This window comes from Orcinus orca, chromosome 3, assembly GCF_937001465.1.
Source record: "Orcinus orca chromosome 3, mOrcOrc1.1, whole genome shotgun sequence".
Lineage (NCBI taxonomy): Eukaryota > Metazoa > Chordata > Mammalia > Artiodactyla > Delphinidae > Orcinus > Orcinus orca.
Window position 1 is genome coordinate 59,576,429 of NC_064561.1, and position 21,603 is coordinate 59,598,031.

A 21,603-nucleotide genomic window follows, 5' to 3' on the forward strand; every position below is an offset into this window, starting at 1 on the left:
CAAAGCCAAAGGATATCAGCCCTTAGCTCTGTCAGTAAATACACCCAAACCAGTGGGTGATAACAGCCAGCAGTGCAGTGCCAAAACACTGACAAGTTTCCTTCTCAAGGACACCCATACAGGGACAGGGGCTCCCTCCTTCAGCATGAAAAAGAGCATTACTGTGTCTTAGTTTCTCTAATTGCACTTGAACAAACACACAGATAAATGCTGTTGTTCTCTTTTTTTTTTTTTTTTGGCTGTGTTGGGTCTTCATTGCTGCGTGCGGGCTTTCTCTAGTTGCGGCGAGCGGGGGCTACTCTTTGTTGCGGTGCACGGGCTTTTCATTGAGGTGGCTTCTGTTGTTGTGGAGCACGGGCTCTAGGCATGCGGGCTTCAGTAGTTGTGGTACACAGGCTCAGTAGTTGTGGCTCACGGGCTCTAGAGCGCAGGCTCAGTAGTTGTGGCGCATGGGCTTAGCTGTTCCGCGGCATGTGGGATCTTCCCGGACCAGGGTTCCAACCCGTGTCCCCTGCACTGGCAGGTGGATTCTTAACCACTGCACCACCAGGGAAGTCCCAATGCTGTTGTTCTTAATCAACGAAATGGAGTTTATGGAAATGGGAAGAAAGTTTTTTCAGGGAATAAATATGAGCAAAAAGAGGAAAATGAAGCCCCCGGTAATCTCACTACCTGTGCTAACATTGACAACATTTAGGGAGCATATTCCTTTGTGTTTGTTTGCTTTACCTATGAAGATTTACATCAGGAAAGGTGGAGATGTGCTCTGGGGGACCCAAACTATCCTTCTCAGGAACGAATTGGGGTGAACCTTGGAAATGAAAGAGGAAAAGATTTCTTCCATTCTTGGGGGTTGTATCAGACAGGGTTCTTCGTGTGAGCACCAGAAATTAGAGAGCAGGGGATTTTTTTGGAAGGCCAATGGAAGCTTACACAATTGATGAAAGGTTAGAAGAGCAGGCTTGGGTCAACAGGACTTAAGGAAACTGAGGGTCAAGAAGCATAAGTAGGAAAATCAGTCATTTCCTTTAATAGGGACATAGGTAAGGACGCTATCAATGACCCACAACTGCTATTGCCACAAAGAGAACGGCCAGAAACCACTTCCTTGTCCTTGCCAGAGTTAAAGTCCTGGGAAAAGAGCATGTTAGAGCACGTGTTCCCCACTGATTCCCCCAGGTGAGTCGAGGAGGGATCTGACCTCTTTGACTTCAACTGGAGGAGGCCAGCAGGGGAAGAAAGGAGCCAAGAAGTACCCCCTCCCCAAGACAGTCAGGGAGGCAATTTCCCTTAATGAAGCTGGGGTGCTTTGGGGAGGGGGATGGGTGGTGTAGAGCCCCAAACTAAGAGCTACCCACTAGTGATCCTAGAGAGGGCAAGAGCATGGGGGCTGCTGCCTCTAGGGCCAGTTTATCACTGAGCCTACAAACCAGTCCCAATCTACTACCCTAGCACACTGTTGGTGTACCTCTGAACGAAAGCAACCATGTTTGAGCGTATGTGGAAATACAGAGCTGTTACACTGGGTGTCCAGGCTATGTGTCATGGAATATGTGCAAAAAAAGTCTTTTCCCTTTCCCACATCCCCCTGGGAAGCACCTGCAGGACCAGCCAGATGGAATGTGCCTTGATCAATGAAGTGGTTTCTTTAGAGGGTAGGGGCTGTACCTGGGGCTGGGTGTTGTCGACCACGTGTCTCCAGGCGGTGGAAGAACACGGCCTTTAGGCAACCAAGTTGCCCCTTTTCAACAGTGCCCTCCTATGGCCGTCTCAGCAACTGCAGGATACCTAGTGGTCAGGCTTCTCTGTTCTCCTTCAGGAGATGGCAACTAAACTGCCCGTTAGGACTAAGTAACTGCTCTGAGAGTTATCCTGGAAGAGAGGGCCACAGGTTGGGAGGAGAGTCATTCTCAGAAGAGGTGGGATGGGAACTCAAGTCATTCAATTTTAGTAATAAAAATCACGTGACATGGTGCTTCCCTGGTGGCGCAGTGGTTAAGAATCCGACTGCTCAATGAAGGGGACACGGGTTCAAACCCTGGTCCGGGAAGATCCCACATGCTGCGGAGCAACTAAGTCCGTGCGCCACAACTACTGAGCCTGTGTGCCACAACTACTGAAGCCTGCGTGCCTAGAGCCCATGCTCTGCAACAAAAGAAGCCCGCGCACCTCAATGAAGAGTAGCCCCCGCTCAACAGAACTAAAGAAAGCCTGCGTGCAGCAACGAAGATCTAATGCAGCCAAAAATCAATTTAAAAATAAAAAGTATTTTTTAAAAAATCACGTGGCATAGCATCCTTCTACGTAAACACTATTCACCAAGATCCTTTGGGTACTGATCTCCTGGCTAAAATCCATCCAGCTGTCCTTGAATCTGTCTCACAGTTTTCCATCATATATAACCATGAGGATATCATGCCTCTGCTTGTCCACTGCCTTGCTCAAGTTCAGACATACTATGTCTCTATCATTTCCTTGTCAAAGAGGGAATTGAGGGGCTCACTTATTGAAGGGAAGCGAAGGAACTAAATCCCTGACCTTCAGTGTCCCCTTTATTTCTGGGGGTGGTTTGTAAGAAACTCACAGTGCACTGGAAGTTCGGAGCCTTGATCCTTGCTTCCAGCTTGGCCATTAACTTGCTGTGTGATCTTGAGCAAGGTGCTGGAGCTCTCTGAGCCCCACAACCCTCCTCAGGCAAATAACCTCCACAATGCACATCTCAGGGCTGCTCATTGGTTTGAATGAAGTTAATGTTGCAGAAACCTAGAAAAGACAAAATAAGTAATTATTAACAACAAGTAATGTGGGGAGATTTTCTGCTGCAGTATTGGCTTTTCTGCATCCGCAGAGCTGAGGAACTAGGAAATAGGGTTCTGGTTCCGAAAAACAGCTGTTAAGGGATCTTTCTGTGTGTGTGTACTTGTGTCTGCATCTCTGACTCATGTTTCTCTCTGCGTGTCCCTCTGGGTCTCTATCTCTCCCCTTCCCCCACTCTTCCCTTACCTTTTCCCAGTCTTAGGCCAGAGCTGATGTTTCTTCACAAGTGACAATTCAGGGCCCTTTTAAACCAGATCTGCCCTCCCCTAATGGTTGTGCTAGGCAAAATGAAGCCAAGTCAAGACAGCTTCTGGGTTTCTCTGGCTCCAGGCTTGAAAGGTAGAGCATTTCAGTTTCTTGCAAGTCCCAGTTAAACAGGGCCTTAGTGGCAGATCAGGGCAGAGAAGTCCCAGGCTGCTGTACTAGGCTCCTGGGGAATGGGGTAGAGGGAGAGGTGGGGGAGGGGATTGCCAGCAACTTGGTGACTGATGGCTTCAGGCCAAGGTAGGCGGCACTGATGCCACCATCTCAGCCCTGCTTCCTGCCCACCTGCTGGCCTCTGCCAGCTTTCTTCCTCTCTAGAGTCTCTGGGGTCAAGACAAACCTGGGTACAAATCCTGACTCCCCCATCTGCTCACTGTGTAACCCTGGGCAAATCATTAACCTCTTCTAACTGGATTTCTTTGTCTGGAAAATGAAGACGATAAGAAGTTGTAAGGATCAGGTTGAATAATACCATAGCATAGAGTGGGAGCCAGCAAATTATAGGCTGTAGACCAAACCTGGCTCACTCCCTATTTTTGTATAACCTGCAAGCTAAGAATGGAATATTTCTAAATGGTTGGGGGAAAAAAAAAAATCAAAAAAGGGTAGTATTTCCTGACATTGAACATGATATGAAATTCAAATTTCAGTGTCTCTAAATAAAGTTTTATTGGCACACAGCCACACCCATTTATTTATGTATTGTCTAGGGCGACAGAACTGAGTAGTTGGGACAGAGACTGTATGTGGTGCTCAATGCCTAAAATACTTTCTGGCCCTTTACAGAAAAAGTGTGCCTACCCTGGGCACAGGTTTAAGAGTACAAACTACCTGGGTTCAAATCTCTGTTCTGTCACTTACTAATTTTGTGACACTGGGAAGGTCATTTAATCCATATGTGCCACAATTTCTTCTTCTGTAAAATGGGGATAACAATTGTGATTAGGGGTTGTTTTAAGGATTAAATGAGTTAATATTTGTAAAGCACCAGGACCAAAGTCTACACGCAGTATTATGTAAATAAACAAAGAAGATCATGTATATGAGGAATTAAGCAATGATCTTGTGTTATGCATTTGGTTGGAAGCAAAATCAGAAGGAATGGTGGCTTTATCCCTGATACTGTCCTGGGCAACATTTTTTTGTGTGTGTGTGTGTGGTACGCGGGCCTCTCACTGTTGTGGCTTCACCCCTTGCGGAGCACAGGCTCCAGACGCACAGGCTCAGCGGCCATGGCTCAGGGGCCTAGCCGCTCTGCGGCATGTGGGATCTTCCCGGACCGGGGCACGAACCCGTGTCCCCTGCATCGGCAGGCGGACTCCCAACCACTGCACCACCAGGGAAGCCCTGGGCAACACTTTTTTGGTCAGACACTTGAATGAAGACATCTGAGGTAAGACAGTGGAATGCATGGAAGGTGTGGACGGGAGTGATTGTGGGAGGACGGAATTGGATTCCTAGAGACTCTGTCAGGAACAAATGCACTGACTATACAGGTGACAATTTGGAGGGCTAAGCCTACATGCGGCTGGTTACTCTACAGAGATATTAATGTGTGTTTTGTCTTTTTGGGGTTTTGGTTTTTGTTTGTTTTGCTGCTATTGGACATTAAAGAGAACGAGAGCTGGTTTCTTGTCTCCTCCTTGACCACCTCACCTCTCCAAGAGGACAAGATTTTGCATTCATGGAGTCTTGAAAAGAAGTTGAAAGTGGAGGCGTTTCTCCCAAGGTGGAAGAGGGTTTGGAAGACTTGAGGTGAGCGAGGAGACATGACATAGTAGCAGCATGTATGACATCCATTTTAATACAAAGCATAACGTGCTAAACCAAAGTGAGTACAATCTCAGGCCACGTTAATATCAATAGAAGTAGGTCTTGTAGAAAGAGGGAGGTGATGTCCTTCCATCTACTCTGGTCAGCGCATGTCCTATCCTGGGCAATTTAAGAGGGATGTGGACACATTTGGTGGTATCCCCATACCTTCTCATCAGTTGCACTGGGTTCTTCCCCACCCTCATCATCCCTGGCCCATAGGAACAGTTGATAAATGCCAGTAGCTCCTGTCTTCCAATCATTCTCAATTATGCAGAACTCACTCACTCTTCCCTGGTGAAAGCGGGCCTGGAGGATGAGTCCTGCTTCAGATCAAAATTTCTACTTTATCAGCAGCTACAAAGACATTAACCTGATCCCTGGGTCAAAGTTTAGCTTGTTCAGCAACTCCTAGAATCACCTGGCCTTAGGAGATCCTGCTTAGGCCCCAGTGGTCTCAGAGACTGGGTGGCCCATCTCAGTCTTCAAGGACCCCTGCCATGTGCCTACAGCCTGATTTCCCAACCTTATCTTCCACTACTCCCCTTTACACTTGTATAACTCAGCCAAAGGGGAGCACAGTTCAGCTTTTTCAAAAGCATGTACTATCTTAGTCGTTTTTTGGTTGCAAGGGGCAGAATGCCAACTCAGACGGGGTTCACCAAGAAAGGAAAGTTTATTGGCTCATGTGACTGAGATGTACAGTGCTGTCTGGCATCAGGCCCAGTTGTATCCAGCACCTTAGGATCTCTCTATCTCAGTCTCTAGGCTCAGTGTTAGCTTCATTCGCAGACCAACTTTCCCCTAGGAAGTTGTAAAATGGTTGCTGAAAGCTCCAGACTCAAATCTGGAGCTCAATGACCCTAGTAGAAATAGAATTTCACTCCCCCAAGAGTTTGAGCCCAAGGCTCAGGAGATGACTCTCAGGGAACAGACTGGGGTTATCCCAAATCAAGTCCTGTGGCAAGAGGCATTGAACACAACAATTGAATAGGCCCAAGTCACATGCCCCAAGATGCAGGGGAAGAGACCCCATTAAGAGTTGGGGGTACAATTAGGGTCCGTGTTTCTTATACCCAAGACTTGAGAGTGGGAAAGAGTGGTTCCTAAAGGACACTGCATTCTGTGATTAGAAGCAGTGGAAACAGGTGATGGGCAGGCAATAGCACATGCCCATCACCACATATGCTGTACCATTCCTCCTGGCAACCTAGTGATCTGGTATCAGTCTGACAGAGAGCGAGGGAAGTAAAGCCAGGAAGAGCACCTCTGGATGTTGGAGGGAAAGGCCTGCATTTCTTTAGGACACCTTGCTGGCTTTGGGAGGGGACTGGAAGAGAGGATGAAGGAGCCATGGGGAAGATTTTGAAATCTGAAAGTTGATCTTCCTGCAAAGATCATGACTAATGAAAAGAGAGATGCCTCTGGAGACTGGGCCCAGAATCAGGGAGGGAAACCCAGGAAGCCGGGGAGGAATTGTGCAGCATACACTACCCAACAACCTTCTTCCCCCTCCATCCTTCTTTGAAGAGCCCTATACTGTTCAGGTGTCTACTCAGCCCAGCTTCAGGGTGAATCATGATGGCTCCAAGCCTATCATGATGCCCCACCCTTCTTGCCAGCAACTGGACTAGGTATGAATGTGTGATGTAATTCTGACCAATGATATGCCGGGGCCTTTTCAGAACCATTTTCTTTACTGACAAAAAGAAACACATAGGAAGACACACACAGACCATCCCCCTATGCTGGACACTGTCATGTCTGGAAGTGCAGCAGCTATCTTGTAGCCAAGAAGAGAGCCAGCCTGAAGGCCATGTGACACCTGAAGAGGACAGAGAAGAAAAATGGAAAGAACCTGAGCCTTTGCTTATGACACTGAGCCACTGAATTAACCAATCCTGGAACCATCCTACTTTGGAGTTTTTAGAGTGCAGTGTAATAAGTTATCCTTATTGCTTAGGACTCACAATGGAGTCCTCTCTTACTGTAGCCACAGCACAGTAAATGACTCACATAGGCTTTGCTTTATTGAAAGAGTATCTGAAGAGAGAGGACATTTCCGACACTGGGTGTTAAGGCTCTAGGCAAGCTGCACAGCCACTCTGGGAAGTGCAGGGTGGTGGAAAGAGGATGTGCTTTAGAGACTCATATGCCTAGATCCGTCACTTATTAGCTGTGTGCTCTTGAACACATTCATTCACCTCTCTAGGCATCAGTGTTTTCATCTGTAAAATGGGAAGAATAACCTGTACTTCATCCAGTTGTTGTAAGGATCGAAAATGTGTACAGAGTTCTCACATACAATTATAACGGTCACATATGGAAGGATCGCTTTTGTCTGTACATCACTGGACCAGGATCTCAGTGATGTCCAAACAAACAATGACTGATAAAGCAATGATACTTTATCAGAACCTCCTCAGAAGCTTCTTGAAAAATCCGGATTTCTGGACTCCATCCATGGGGATCATGATTCAGTAGATCTGAGGTGGCATCTGTGTATTAGTCTAGACTCTTTCTTTCTTTCTTTCTTTTTAATATTCCAAACCCTTTATTTTTAGAGTATCAGCACACTCCCAGAAAATTAAGTTCACAGTAGTTTCTGGGTACCATGATTTTTTGGGGAGAAAAACAAAGCTCCCAGGGTGATACCTATTATCCCCATATTCAACTTCCCCTTCTCCTTGTCTTCCTCCTCCTTCTTCTTCTTCTTTGCTCTATCCTCTTGGATAGATGGGTTGAAAAATTATATACCCTTAAAGATGTTGCATTCTAACCCTCAGTACTTGTGAGTGTGATCTTATTTGGAAATAGGGTGTTTGCAGATGATCAAGTTAAGATGAGGTCCTTAGGGTGGGCCCTAATCTAATATGATTGAGTCCTTATAAAAAGGGGAAATTTACACACAGAGACAGATGCCTAGAGAGGGATGACCATGTGAAGACACAAGGAGAATAGCATCTACCAGCCAAGGAACATCTGAGGATACCAGAAACTAGGAACCCTTTGAAACCACCAAGATGCCAGTTTTCTCATATGGACACCAAGGGGGGAAAGTGGCAGGGTGAGGGTAGGGGTGATAGCCTGGACTCTTTCAGTTTCAAGTTGCAAATACCCAACTCAAACTGGCTGAAGCAAAAGAAAAAAAAAGAAAGAAAAGAAAAAAAAAAGAAAAGAAAAGAGTAATTTATTGGCTCATACATTTGAATAGCCCAGAGGAATAAACTACAGACATGGCTGGATCTAGGTGCTCATAACATGTCATGAGCTTGCTCTCTCTCTCTCTCTCTCTTCTTTCATCCCTCGTCATGATTTGCCTCTGTGTTTGTTTCATTCTTAGCCAGCAGTCCCAGGCCAATGGCTACCAGCCTAGAGCCTCCGAAAAAAGAGAGCATCTCTTCCCCTACAGCTCTGACAAAATCCTGGGGCTGCCTGCTCCAACCTAGCTTTGACCCCTGGGCTGATCCCTCTGTGATTGGCCCGGCCTGGGGAACAGGCTTGACCCTGGAGATCACCCAAACTACATGGGGCCGTGTGAGGCAGTGACAGCTCTCTAAGGTAACCTAGGGGCTCTCCTCAGAAGAAGAGGAAATGGGTGCTGAGTAGACGAACACGCTACAGGTCTCAGAATCTGTATTTTTTACCCAGTCACCTGGTTGATTCTGATGCACAGGCAGGTTTGGGAATGACTGCTGGACAGATCACTGGTTTTAGGACTCACTAGAGCCATGGAATCCCTCTCCTCCTAGAAAATCTTAAACAGGAGAAAATAAACAAAATAGATATCCCAAAATGGCCCTGTCCTAGTGGAAGGAGGGGTTTGGGGGCCTTCCATCATCCCCCAAGCAGCCCCTAAAGCCCCCGCAAGAGCTCCCTTGAGCTCCCTGATTTTGCTGTTCTCTTTTCTGACTCTTCACCCCTGCATTTGGTGCAGTGGACTGGGTGGGGTGGGAGGAGAGTCTCAAAGAGCTCACCTAATGCTGTGCCTGCTTCCAGCCCTCGCCCACGCCTCAGCAGCCAGTGCCAGAGGAGTAAATAGGGACAGGAAGGGCCAGTGGCTGACTTAGAAGGTGCGTCAGACATGCCACATCGGATGCTTCTAGCTTTGAAAGCCCATCCTGGCCCGAGGCCAAATGGCTTCATGGGCTCTGCAGAGCACTGGGCCCTGGGGCTGCGTGGGCGTTGATGACCCGCCTGTCTGCCGGTGACAGAGGGGATGGCGGCAGGACTGCATTAGTGGTAGCAGAGGGAGATGCTACAGGGACACACTGGCTGGGGAGACGTGGCGGAGGATGAAGTCAATTTCACACTTTATTAGTCAGTCTGGGGCCAACTGAGGCCATCCTAAAACTGGGCTGAAGCCCCGACCCTCCCTCCTCCCTTCACCAGCAAGAAAGGCCTTTATCACCTGAAACTCTTCTTGTTGAAGGAGCAGTATTTTTTTCTACTCAAAACCCCATAGCATTCAAACAAGGAGTTGGGATCCCTTTTATTCTGCAGGAGACAAAGCTGAGGGGTGAACAAATCTGATGTGTGTGTGTGTGTGTGTGTGTGTGTGTGTGTGTGTGTGTGTGTGTGAGGCGAGGGGGGGAGTGGTGTTGAACCACATTGTTTATTTATTCATACATTCATCCCTTACCTATTCAACAGACATATATTGAGAGCTTACTATGTGCCCGGTGCTCAGTGTAATAAAGCATAATGTCCTCAGGGAACCTCCATTCATTCCCCAGCTTTTCACTGAGCACCTACCAGGTACCTGACACCATGTCAAGCTCTGGGGATGCCGTGTGAATAGGTAGACACAGCCATTGCCCTCTTGGAGCAAGGGAGAGACCCTCAAGTAAGAAGGCAATTTCAACAGAGAGGGATAAGGACCCGAGTAGAGGCACACACAGGAAGAGCACCGGAACCAAGAAAGGAACGCTTCCTGGAAGAAGTGATATGCCACTGAGACTTGAAGGATGACTTGGACAGGGGACAGGGGAGCGGGAAAGGGTGTACCACCCAGGTGAAGGAGTGAGTGTGAAGGGGGGCAGAGAGAGAGCAGTGCAGATTCAGCTCAGCCAGAGCTCAGAGTTCAAGGAGGGGAAGGGATAAACAGGAGCCAGACCATGAAGCCGTGGTCAAGAACCCTGGAAGGACCTCCAAGAGCCCTGGTTTCAGATCTCTGTTTCTGAAAGCTGACCCTGGTGGTGGCCCTGTGAAGGACGGAAGCCTGGGGGTTTGCTGGCGGTGGGGATGGTGAAAAGTGGTGTCTTTGGGAGATCTGAGTGATGGCATGCTCTTGGGGCTGGTGGTTCTCTGTAGGCCAGAGGTTGAGTACTCGAGACAAAGACTGTACTGGGAGTCAGATGAAGCTGGGTTCAGAACCTGCTCTGTTCTTAACACCTATGTGACCTTCAGCAAGTATCAATACCTGTACCTCTCTGTGCCTCCTTCATAAAATGGGACTCTATACCCATCTATTGAGATAATAGTGCATTGAAAGGCACGCACACGGGGTTTCTGTAAGGGACATGAAAAACCTTGCGAAGACAATGGAAAGAACTCAAAACTCAGTCCATAGGAAAACATCTCAATGCAATCTCATCTGCTTCCTGCCTTCTTTAAAGCAATCATAGATCCAATGTTTTTTCCTTATATCCAGGGTTGAGATCCTAGCTCTGGACCTCTCTCTGTGGCTTTTCTGGACACTTGACTTCTTGAAGCCTCAGTTTCCTCATCTGTAAAATGGGGGTGAAAATACCAACTTGGTAGGGCTGTTGTGGGGAAGGACTGAGATGTGTGTAAGGTGCTTAGCACAATGCTTGGTACATAGTAGGTGCTGAATAAACAGGAGTCTCGTTAATATTCTCCATTCTTATCATCACTCACACAGGAAACATGAGCACTTCCTTTGTGTCAGATCCTGTGCTGGGCATCAGAGACGAACTGAAAATAATAAAAATGTCTGTAATTGTTTATTAAATGCTTACCTGATCTAATGGCTTTTTATGTCTGTGTACATTGACGTTAATTAATTAAATCCCCATATCAATCCTATGCTGTACCTACTATTATTGTCGACTCCATTTTACAGAAGAGGAAGCTGATGCTCAGAGTAAGTGGACAACTTTCCCAAAGTCACACTATGGGTGAGGGAAGTTGGATTTGATCCTGCTTAGTCCGGTTCCTGGGTCCACACATGATGCCACCCAGCCTCTCAAGGGTCAGCCATCCAGTGAGCCGCTCGGGACCTCCTCGATTATGAGTGACAGCTAGTCCACACAGTGGTCAAGCACTCTGGCATCTGACTGCCTGGGTTTGAAGCCCAGCTCTGCTGCTTAGAGTCTGTGTGAACGTGAGCACGTTACTTAACTTCTCTGTTCCTCTGTAGAGCGAGTGACAGAAACACCCTCATAGAATTGTGTGAGCCTAAATGAGATAGTGCATCCAAAGGCTTGGCCCAGTGCCTGGCACACACAAGTGCTTGAGAATGTTGGCTATTATTTTGAAGCAAAAGGGGAATTTACTGGTGCCCATAAACAAACTACAGAAAGGATGGGGTGGCACTGACTTTGGGTCACTGAACTGTGGGACTTGAACACTACCAGAGGGGGTCTATTGGTCTACCTGTGACTCTGTCTGTCTGTCTCTCTCTTCACTCATTCTCTGTTGCTGTCTTGTTCTCTCTCCCACCCACCTGTCCTCCCCGCCTCCCTCATTTTCTCTCTTCTCTTCCCATACCGGCTTCATTCTCTTGGGATCATGTTCCCAGGATGTGGGACCATGGGCCTCAAGTAGGATTGCCAGTTAAAATACAGGGCACCTAGTTAAATGTGAATTTTGGATAAACTAGGAATAATTTTTTAGTATAAGCATGTGCCATTTGGGACATACTAAAGGTTATTTGGATTTAGAATTGAATGAGATGGATAAAATCCTTATCCATCTTACTTTCTAATGAGGGAAGCAGACAACAAACAGATAAACTAGAAAATAGGAGGGAGTGGTGCAGTCTCTAATGACAGTAAGACAGGGTGATGAATAGTGAGTGCTGGGGTCAGGGTAGGAACAGTTGGACACTGCCCAGATGGAGCGGTCAGTGAAGGCATCACTGAGGAGCTGACCTGTGTGGCAAGAAGCCAGCCAAGGGCAGATCTGGGGGAAGAGTATCCCAGGGAAGGGAAGGGCCAGTGCTGAGTCCCTGAGTCAGGAAGGAGCTTAGGGTAATTGAGGAACAGAAACAGAAAAGCAAGTGTTGGCCGTATCACAGTGATCAAGGTGGAAAGTGGTACATGGTTTGGTGGGAGGGAAGCAGGGCCCATCACACAGGCCCGGTTAGGTCTGAGTAAGGAATTTGAGTTTTGTTCAGTTTTAAGAGGTGTGACATTCTCTAATTTACTTTTTGCGAAGGATCACTTTGACTGTTCTATGGAGAGTGGGTGAGGGGGAAGCACAAGGGTGGGAACTGAGAGACAGTCCAGAGGCTCCTGCAGAAGCACAGGGGAGAGAAGAGGAGTGGAGGTGCTGGAGAGGGAAAAAGTGGACAACTTTCAGGAAGGTTTTGGAGGTAAAGTTGACGGTCCTTGCTGAAGGACTGAATATGGAGGGAGGGCTGCGAGGAAGAGAGGAAGCGGAGTGAATCCCAGCTTTGTTGGCGTTACCCCTTACAGGAGCCTAAGGAAGCATGACAGGCAGTGATACAATTCAAATTCCATATTTGGTTTTATTAAAAATAATGTAGGGACTTCCCTGGTGGCTCAGTGGTTAAGAATCCACCTGCCAATGCAGGGGATACGGGTTTGAGCCCTGGTCTGGGAAGATCCCACATGCCGCGGAGCAACTAAGCCCGTGCGCCACAACTACTGAGCCTGCGCTCTAGAGCCAACGAGGCACAACTACTGAGCCCGTGAGCCACAACTACTGAAGCCCGCACGCCTAGAGCCCGTGCTCTGCAACAAGAGAAGCCACCGCAATGAGAAGCCCGCGCACCGCAACAAAGAGTAGCCCCCGCTCGCCGCAACTAGAGAAAAGCCCACGCACAGCAACAAAGACCCAACGCAGCCAAAAATAAGTAAATAACTAAATAAGTAAATAACTAAATAAGTAAATAAAATAACATTAAAAAATGTATTACGTGCATATTGTAATACATTAAGAAAAACAAAAACTACGTTATAGTCACAATACAAACTGCAAAAAGGAAATCTGGACCAGGTGCTTTTGGCTGGTATCTGTCCCCTCCAGGTGGGGACGGGGACACCTGACTCCTAAGGGGAGTGCCATGCCTTGGAATCTCTGGCCTGGGATGTGGCCAGCGGGGTGGTGTGAAGGGGAAGAAGATAGATGTTGAGATTTTTCCAGTTGTGTGCGTGTCACTGTATTTTTCTTTTATGTTCTGCCGCAGCTTTTGGTGAGGAGTGGAGGAAGGGTGAGAAAGAATTTGAGGAAAAAAGTTTAGCAATGTGGGAGGAAAGAAAGTAGTGGGGAGGTATACTCACAAAGGCATATCAGCAAGGCTGTCTTCCACTGCTTGGCCTGGGGTTGTGAAGAAGCTTCTTGGGAGGATGAAGATGAAGTAATTCAAGATGGCGAGCTCTAATCACCAGGGAGTATCCGAGGACGTGGTCACATTACATTCCCAGGGGAACAACCTTTGGCCTCTTAAGACATCCACTTGCTTTCAGTTTGGAAAGAGCTCAGGCAGTGAGGGGCTATTTTTTCAGAGCCTGAGGTGGTGAAGGGTCAGGAACACAGACGTTAGAGCAAAGGTTGAAAGTACAAGGAGTGTTAGCCCAGAGAAGACTCGGGCTGGGGTCACTGCTGGCAAAGCTTAGGAGGAGTACATTGGAGGAGGTGGGAGCCAGCAAAAATAGCTGTGTCTTTGAGGATCAATCATTTAAGCAGCACTCATATGTCCTAGACTGCCAAAACCTCCACGCGTGATCCCATTTCCACATTCCAACGGCCCTCTGAGGTACGACTATTTCCTGGTTTACCCACAAAGAGGAAAGTGAGGTTTTAGAGACATGAAGTAACTTGTTCAACGAGGTCACACAGCTGGTGAGTGTGGAGTCAGGATTTGAATTTGGACGTTTTGCAATGTGAAGTCTGGGCTCCTGATTACCACAGCCTCTTCATCCCAGACCCTCTCCCACGTCCAACGCATCTTGCTCCCTGGGTTCAATCCTGTCATCAGATGGGAGGATTTCCAGCAGCTCTGGTCCCCAGGGCTCAAAATGAAGTCCCTGTGTCCAGCTCTCCATCCTGCCTCTTGCCAGGATCTTTGTATTTTTAGTGGACCTGACCTTTAAGTCCCCAGGGCCTAGTACTTGAACCTCAACCCAAAGACTGGGATCCTACTGCCTGCTTTCTGACCTAGCCTTGATCTCTGTCCTGCCTGGACACAAGGTGATAGCTGTCCTCAAGTGCCCCATTATGGTTCTGGACACCTACTGCTCATCCCCACGTCTCTGGGGAGTGTGCCCTGAGATCACTGTGACCTCCCAACCTCACAACTCCTTCACCTGACTCAGCCTTCTTCCTAGCCTTGGCAGCTGGAACCGTGTTGCCAGCCCCAGCTCTGCTCCAGGGGAGAGGCCTGGGGCTCAGTACTAACTAGACACCAGCTTATTCCTACAGAATAAGGTCCACAGTGCCTGGTTGCTGTTGCGATTTGTGTTTTCTTGTTTGTTTTTCTTTAGTTCGCAGGTCTTGAGAGCTTCCTATGTGCCAGCACTGGATTAATCACGTAAAGTGGATTTCCTCACGTAACCCTCAAAAAGCCCTGTGAGAAGTGAACAGAAGCTGTGGTGATTGCTAGTAGTGCACTAGCCTTTCCCCAGACCAAAGGCTCTGCTGATGTGCCTGGAATCAGAGATCCCAGAATCAAGACAAGCAGGCTTTTTCCTGGCCAGAAGCCTCATCTCCACTTCCCGTCTCACTGACCGGGGGCTCACCACCCCTCCTGAGCCAGGGCCAGACTCGAGGCACTGTGGCTGGAAGGAGGCGACCCTCTCCTCCTGCCCACAGCCTGGCTCTGCTGTCACACAATGGCCCTTGGGTCTCCTCTGTGTCCTTCTCTGGGCCCTGCAGAACAGCTTCAGTTGGCCCAAACAAGGGCTGCTCGGCAGATTCTCACAGCCACTGACCCTGGAGCGTGACCCACTCAGCTGCTGTCTATAGCTGAAGACACTTCCAAGAGATCTGGGTGGGGAGGGCTGGACTGTTCCCTGACCCAGGGAAGGTACAGCAGACCTGGTGATGGTCCCAATCTTCTCTGAGGGCTCGGCAGCCTGAGGGGCAGAGGTACCTAGGAGCCTCCCAGCTTTACTACCCACTCCTTCCCTGTATCCCTAGCTGCTGAGCTGCACAAGAGTCACTGTCCAGTCAGAGAGAGAACCACTCCATGCCTTGTGAACAGAGGGACTTAGGGAGGAAGTTACACAGGTGAAAGAAGATCCTAGAATCACCACAGGGATTAACAACAGCAAAAAGACACTCTAGTCTTTAGGTTGGAGGAACGCAGGGAAGAGGCAGCATTATTAAGGCCCAGTATCTGAAGCTATCTTACAGAAACTGGAAGTATAGCCAGGCCTGTCCAACGGGACCTAAGACCAAGAGGGAAGGACCATCCAGTGGAAGTGGGAACCATGGAGAAGACCAGCCAAGGCAGAGATGCTGCCTGAAGCAGAGAGAGGGAGAAATACCTTGGGTTCTCCCCTCCTTCCCCCTGCCAGTGCCTCCCATTGGACAAACCCACCAGAAAACCAGAGAACAAAGGAGCCTGGGCAGTGTAGTTCCCTGAAGTACAGAGCTGAGCTGGGCAGGGAATAAATGTGAGAGCAAGCAAGCAAATAACCAACCTCTGAGATGTGAGCTGCTCAGAAGGGGTGGATGCAAGTCCTATGCCCACTCTGGCCCAATCCTCCTAAGGCTCAGGGCTGTCCCAAACCTGCAGCCACTGAGCTCTCTCTCTACTCACAGGCCTCAAGGATGCCCAGACCCCTGAAGACAGGCAAATGGGTCCCAAACAGGGAACCCAGAACCACCCTGAGGTATCCTGGAAGCATGGTGGTGGCCTGAGACCTAACTGAACAGCATTAGCTGGTGCTCCTGAGCCCAGCATAAGTCAGAGCCCTCAAGGACAAATCTGATCTCACCCTCTCCTTGTTCCTGAATCTGCCAGTGGAGCCTCCAGCAAGGAGTCGTTGTCCCCAAAGCTGCTGGGTCCCCTTGGAACACCCTGAGAAGATGCTCCTGGATGTAAAGGGCCCTGAGCCTCTGACCAGAGTTGCTGCTCCAGCGCATCTGCATGCCTGATTATTGCCTGAGTACCTGCCTGACTTGTCCGGGTGCAATGGACTGCAGAAAGCCCTCTCGCTGGGGAGAGGCAGGAGAATCTGGGCCACTCCTGCCCAAGGTTGGGATTGCCCTGGATGGGGAAATCTGCCCACCCTGACCCAGACGCAGCACCAGGGAACCGGACAAGGGAAAGTCCCAGGAATGCTTTTGGGGTGTGACAGCAGCCTCTGAGGGAAGGGCTGTATCCAACCTCTACTAGGCCCTCAGGAGCCGGAACCAGGGGGCTTCATCTACATAAGGGAGTAGCCAGGCCTTGTCACCATCCCAAATATAGAGAGAAAGGCAGGCCCTGCAAACCCTCCTCCAAATGTCATGCCATCTTTTCTAAAGTCCCCATAATAATATTTATTGAGTGCTAATGAGCCAGGTGCTGGGCTAAGCGATATTATATCAGTACCTCATTTATTCCTCAAAAGAACCTTGTGAAATAGGTACTATGGAGAGCCTCATGGGTGGTCAGAAAATATGGCCCACGATTGAATAAATGTTTGATGACAACAATAGTTACAATAGCAGAAAACGAAACAGTTCTCCCCAGAGATCCAAGGAAGGAAAATTAACATCTAATGAAGTAGTGAGTGAAGTGGAGACACATGACGGCATTTCACAGAAAACAGATGTGAAGCTAATTCTTCAGAGGAGATTCTCTACCAGGGCAGCCAACCCACACTCTGTGGCAGAAGATGCAAAAAGGGGGACCTGTTGTGACCCACACAATCTCCACACAGATTTCACATCAAAAATCAAAACAAAACCCTGGTTTCTGGCTTCTCTTGAAAAATCAGAATCTCTGGCACCACTGGGCCCTCATTCTGATGTGGCAACACTGGTTGAAGCCAAGAAGCTGCAAGCTCCTTAGATGGAATATGTATGCTGTGGTCCACCACAGTCCCTGCCACTCCCTAATGTCTTTCACCTGGCCCTTCCTCTCATTTGAACCACCTGCCCAGCACCCTGGGCGTTTCAATTTGCTGAGGTGGTGCCTCCCAGCCCAATCTCAGGTGATTCCTAGAGCCCTGCTGCCACCTAGTGGTCAGAGTTCACATATTTCCTCCCTGCACAGCCGTGATGCTCCTGTTGTGATCCGCCACCATTCACAAGTGTTTCATTTAATCCTCTCACTCACCCTGTCAGAACAGGAATTGTACCCATTTTACAGATGAGAAAAACAGAAAACATAAGTTCAAAAATTACTGATAATAAAACAGAAGAACAAGGTTAAGTGAGTGGATTGTTAAGGAACCCAGCTCCTCGGGATGTTGCCAGGAGTGGAATCCAGTTCTTTCCTTACCCACCAGTCCAGGTATTTGAGTCTCTGCCCTACCACAACAGATCCTAAAATGACTTTTCCACGCTGGAAGGTAGGTCCTGGTGGAGGAAGCCAGCGACTCCTTGAGAAAAGACAGAATTCTACAGTGAGTATTTTTTGGGCTGAATAGGGAGGACAACGCAGGCTGGGGGCCCTCACCAAACTTCCCCACATGCAGAAACCACAATAAATGAGTCTGCTACTTGCCTATGGCCAAGCGGGCCTTGAACTCAGGGGTTTTAAGGTCAAGTGCTGGGCACTTCTCATACCATTACACTGCCTCCCTGGGCCTGAGAAGGCTTCCCCTTCCCTTTTGCTTCCCCCAACCCTACTTATCCCACAAAGCCAGCACCTGCCCCACTTCCTCCAGGAAGCCTCCCTGACCACCTCAGCGACCCCAAAGCTCCTCCTTGTCTGAACACCTATGAGCCTGGTAAATAGCACCCTTCTGGGGCTGACAGCATCCTGCCTTGTGGTGCCAGGTGCTTGTCTGTCTTTTACAGCTGGATGGGAGATTCCTTGGAAGTAGGTTTCAGTGTTCCCATCCCATCTGGGCTGTTTATCTGAGCAACGTGTATTGAACATCTATTACTTGAGGCATATGACAGATGCTTAGGGAGATTCCAGGATAAACCAGAACTTGCATCCTAAAACACAACTCTGGGCGTGTCACTCCTCTGCTTGAAACCCTTTAGTGTCCCCCACCACTGCCCTCAGAATAAACCCCAAAGCTCCTTACCAGGCAGACCTCACTAAGCCATCTCGCACTGTACCCACCACCCTTACGCACACCCTGTGTTCCAGCTCTATAGCATTTTAGTTCCCTGATGAGCTGTGCTTGCTCTTAACTCTGGGCCTTTTCATGTGCCCTCCCTCCCACCTTCATCTAACCTGTTACCCATCAGCTTGGATATCACTTCTTCCAGGAAGCCCTCCTTAGCCACCAAGTCTGAGTCAGGGGCTGGCCTCTCCCCTGGGCTCTGGTGGCACCTGTTATCACCCTATCCTAACAATTAACACTGTGTTTAACTGTTGCCTTGTCTGCCTCCCTCATCAAACTGTGGGCTTTGGGAGGGCAGGGTCCCGGTCTCTCTGACTTCTCACTACATCCCCAGCAGCTAAGGCCAAATCCTGGAGGCACCAAAGATGTGCAGTAGACACTCACTAAATGAACACATGAATAAAGGAGGTGCCATTTTTATATATGGCAAGTATCTAGTGAACAAATGCCACACTGGGGCATCTGACCATCCAATGGTTAGAGTCACACAAATTTCAGCGGCATTTCATCTTCAAGTCCTTTATTCCCAGTAGTTGACATCAGTTATTCACCAAGCTAGACTCACCACATTAACCAAGAATTCGCTCATCTTTCCTTTGATATTGTAATCTTGTCCTCATGTCTAAAACTAGGTTGGAGCCCAAGAGATTAAAGAGGTCTCACTCTGTTGCAGGGAGCAAGGGTCACCCTTGTGAATCAGTCTTCACCTCCTGGAAGTCTTGTTCAATTCACAGACAAATACCTTTGTAAGTCTAATATGTGACAGTCCAGCACTGAAATACATAAGTCACAGGGCAATGGTTCTAGGTATTTGGAGGGGGAAAGGCACATTACACAGAGTCCCCTGGAGAAAATTCAGGCCATTCTCCATCTTCTCAATTATGCATTTTCTCACCCTTCAGTGACTTTTAATCTCATCCCCTAGGAGAAACCATTACCCACGTGCTACTGAATACATTGTTATTTTTCCTCATGAGATAGATTTGGTTCCAAGAATATTTCAGTTTTCTCCCTTATGCCTACAAGAATATCCAGTTTTGTTCAGGTCCTTTTTTTTTTTTTTTTTTTTTTGTAGTACGCGGGCCTCTCACTGTTGTGGCCTCTCCCATTGCGGAGCACAGGCTCCGGATGCGCAGGCTCAGCAGCCATGGCTCATGGGCCTAGCTGCTCCGCGGCATGTGGTATCTTCCCAGACCGGGGCACGAACCCGTGTCCCCTGCATCGGCTGGCAGACTCAACCACTGCACCACCAGGGAAGCCCCTCTTCAGGTCCCTTTTAATGGCACTTAATAAATATACGTTCTGGGACCTGACAGAACAGGCTGTCCTATTTCAAACCTCCTCTCAAGCTGCTGTCTTTTAATAACTTTTAAAAAAAATTAATTATTTTCGACTGCATTGGGTCTTTGCTGCTGCGCGCAGGCTTTCTCTAGCTGTGGCGAGTGGGAGCTACTCTTCGTTGCGGTGCGCGGGCTTCTCATTGCAGTGGCTTCTCTTGTTGCAGAGCACAGGCTCTAGGTGCGCGGGCTTCAGTAGTTGTGGCACATGGGCTTAGTTGCTCCGTGGCATGTGGGATCTTCCCGGACCAGTGCTCGAACCCGTGTCCCCTGCATTGGCAGGCGGATTCTTAACCACTGTGCCATCAGGGAAGTCCCTTTTTTTAAAAAATAACTTTTAAAATTATTTATTTATTTTGGCTGAGAAGCTGCCTGTTTGAAACATCTGAGCAAGTACAAAGTTTGGATGGGGCACGTCCTAGCTAACAGCTTGTGACCATTTCCAACCCCGGGTCTATCTCGACCACCACTGTGTGTCTAGAGCAGAGGTCCCCAACCCTGGCCACACTCTAGAAATACTTGAGGAGCTCTCTGAATTCCTGAGGCTGGGCCACACCCCACACCAATTACATCAGCATCTCTGAGTGGGATCCTGGCTTCAGTCATAGTTAAAGCTGCCCCGGTGCAAGCAGTGGGCAGCCACGTTGAGAAGCCCTGAGCTAGGTTTCTAGCACACTGTAGGCTCTCATAAGTATTATGGAGCCACCGTTGGATTTCCTATTTTATTATCTGTTCCCCTGTGCTTCCTGTTTGTTATCAGAACTCTGAGCAGGGAAGAGAAAGGAAAATGAGTCATGAGCATCTTGGAGAGTGAATTTGCTGCTGGGAGAGGGACTGAAAGGACTGAGTTTTGCATTATGTATGCAGCCTTTACACTTTCACAAGCCCAGAGGAGGTAAGTTACAGACTGACAAAGACACGTATAGACTTTTAAAGGCTCTCCAAATACCAGAGCTAACAGATTTAGGCACTACAGCTATAATACAGAGATGTTCCTGGAATTAAGTCTAAACTGCCACATATTTTTACACACACGCTAAGGTGGGTTGGTTCCAAAAATTTTTTTTCCCAAAAATGTTTTATTTGTAGCTACTTGGCTAATGGTCATGGCTGTAATATATATATATATATATATATATATATATATATATATATATATATATATATATATATATATATATATGACATTTTTAAAAACATCTTTGAGTATAATTGCTTTACAATGTTGTGTTTCTGCTGTATAACAAGGTGAATCAGCTGTATGTATACATATATCCCCATATCCTCTCCCTCTTACGCCTCCCTCCCACCCTCCCTATCTCACCCCTCTAGGTGGTCGCAAAGCACGAAGCTGATCTCCCTGTGCTATTCAGCTGCTTCCCACTAGCTATCTATTTTACATTTGGTAGTGTATATATGTCAATGTTACTCTCTCACTTCATCCCAGCTTACCCTTCCCCCTCTCCGTGTCCTCAGGTCCATTCTCTATGTCTGCGTCTTTATTCCTGTCCTGCCCCTAGGTTCATCAGAACCTTTTTTTTTTTTTTTTAAGATTCCATATATATGTGTTAGCATACGGTATTTGTTTTTCTCTTTCTGACTTACTTCACTCTGCGTGACAGACTCTAGGTCCATCCACCTCACTAAAAATAACTCAATTTCGTTTCTTTTTATGGCTAATATTCCATTGTATATATGTGCCACATCTTCTTTACCCATTCATCTGTCGATGGATGCTTAGGTTGCTTCCATGTCCTGGCTATTGTAAATAGTGCTGCAATGAACATTGTGGTACATCACTCTTTCTGAATTATGGTTTTCTCAGGGTATATGCCCAGTAGTGGGATTGCTGGGTCGTATGGTAGTTCTATTTTTAGTTCTTTAAGGAACCTCCATACTGTTCTCCACAGTGGCTGTATCAATTTACATTC

General features: G+C 48.0%; 1 long non-coding RNA gene across 5 annotated transcripts in view; it reads right to left on the minus strand.

Annotated features, from left to right (window-relative positions):
• The window catches only part of LOC125964045 (uncharacterized), an 80,077-nt gene extending 59,255 nt beyond the window's left edge, over positions 1 to 20,822 (minus strand). For all 5 annotated transcript variants that reach the window (XR_007476569.1, XR_007476570.1, XR_007476568.1 and 2 more), the window contains exons 1-2: positions 13,383 to 20,822; positions 2,585 to 2,763 (exon numbers count right to left, since the gene is read on the minus strand). This is a non-coding gene — a long non-coding RNA (uncharacterized LOC125964045). The remainder of the gene's footprint in view (positions 1 to 2,584; positions 2,764 to 13,382) is intronic.
• Between the last annotated feature and the right edge of the window lie 781 nt (positions 20,823 to 21,603).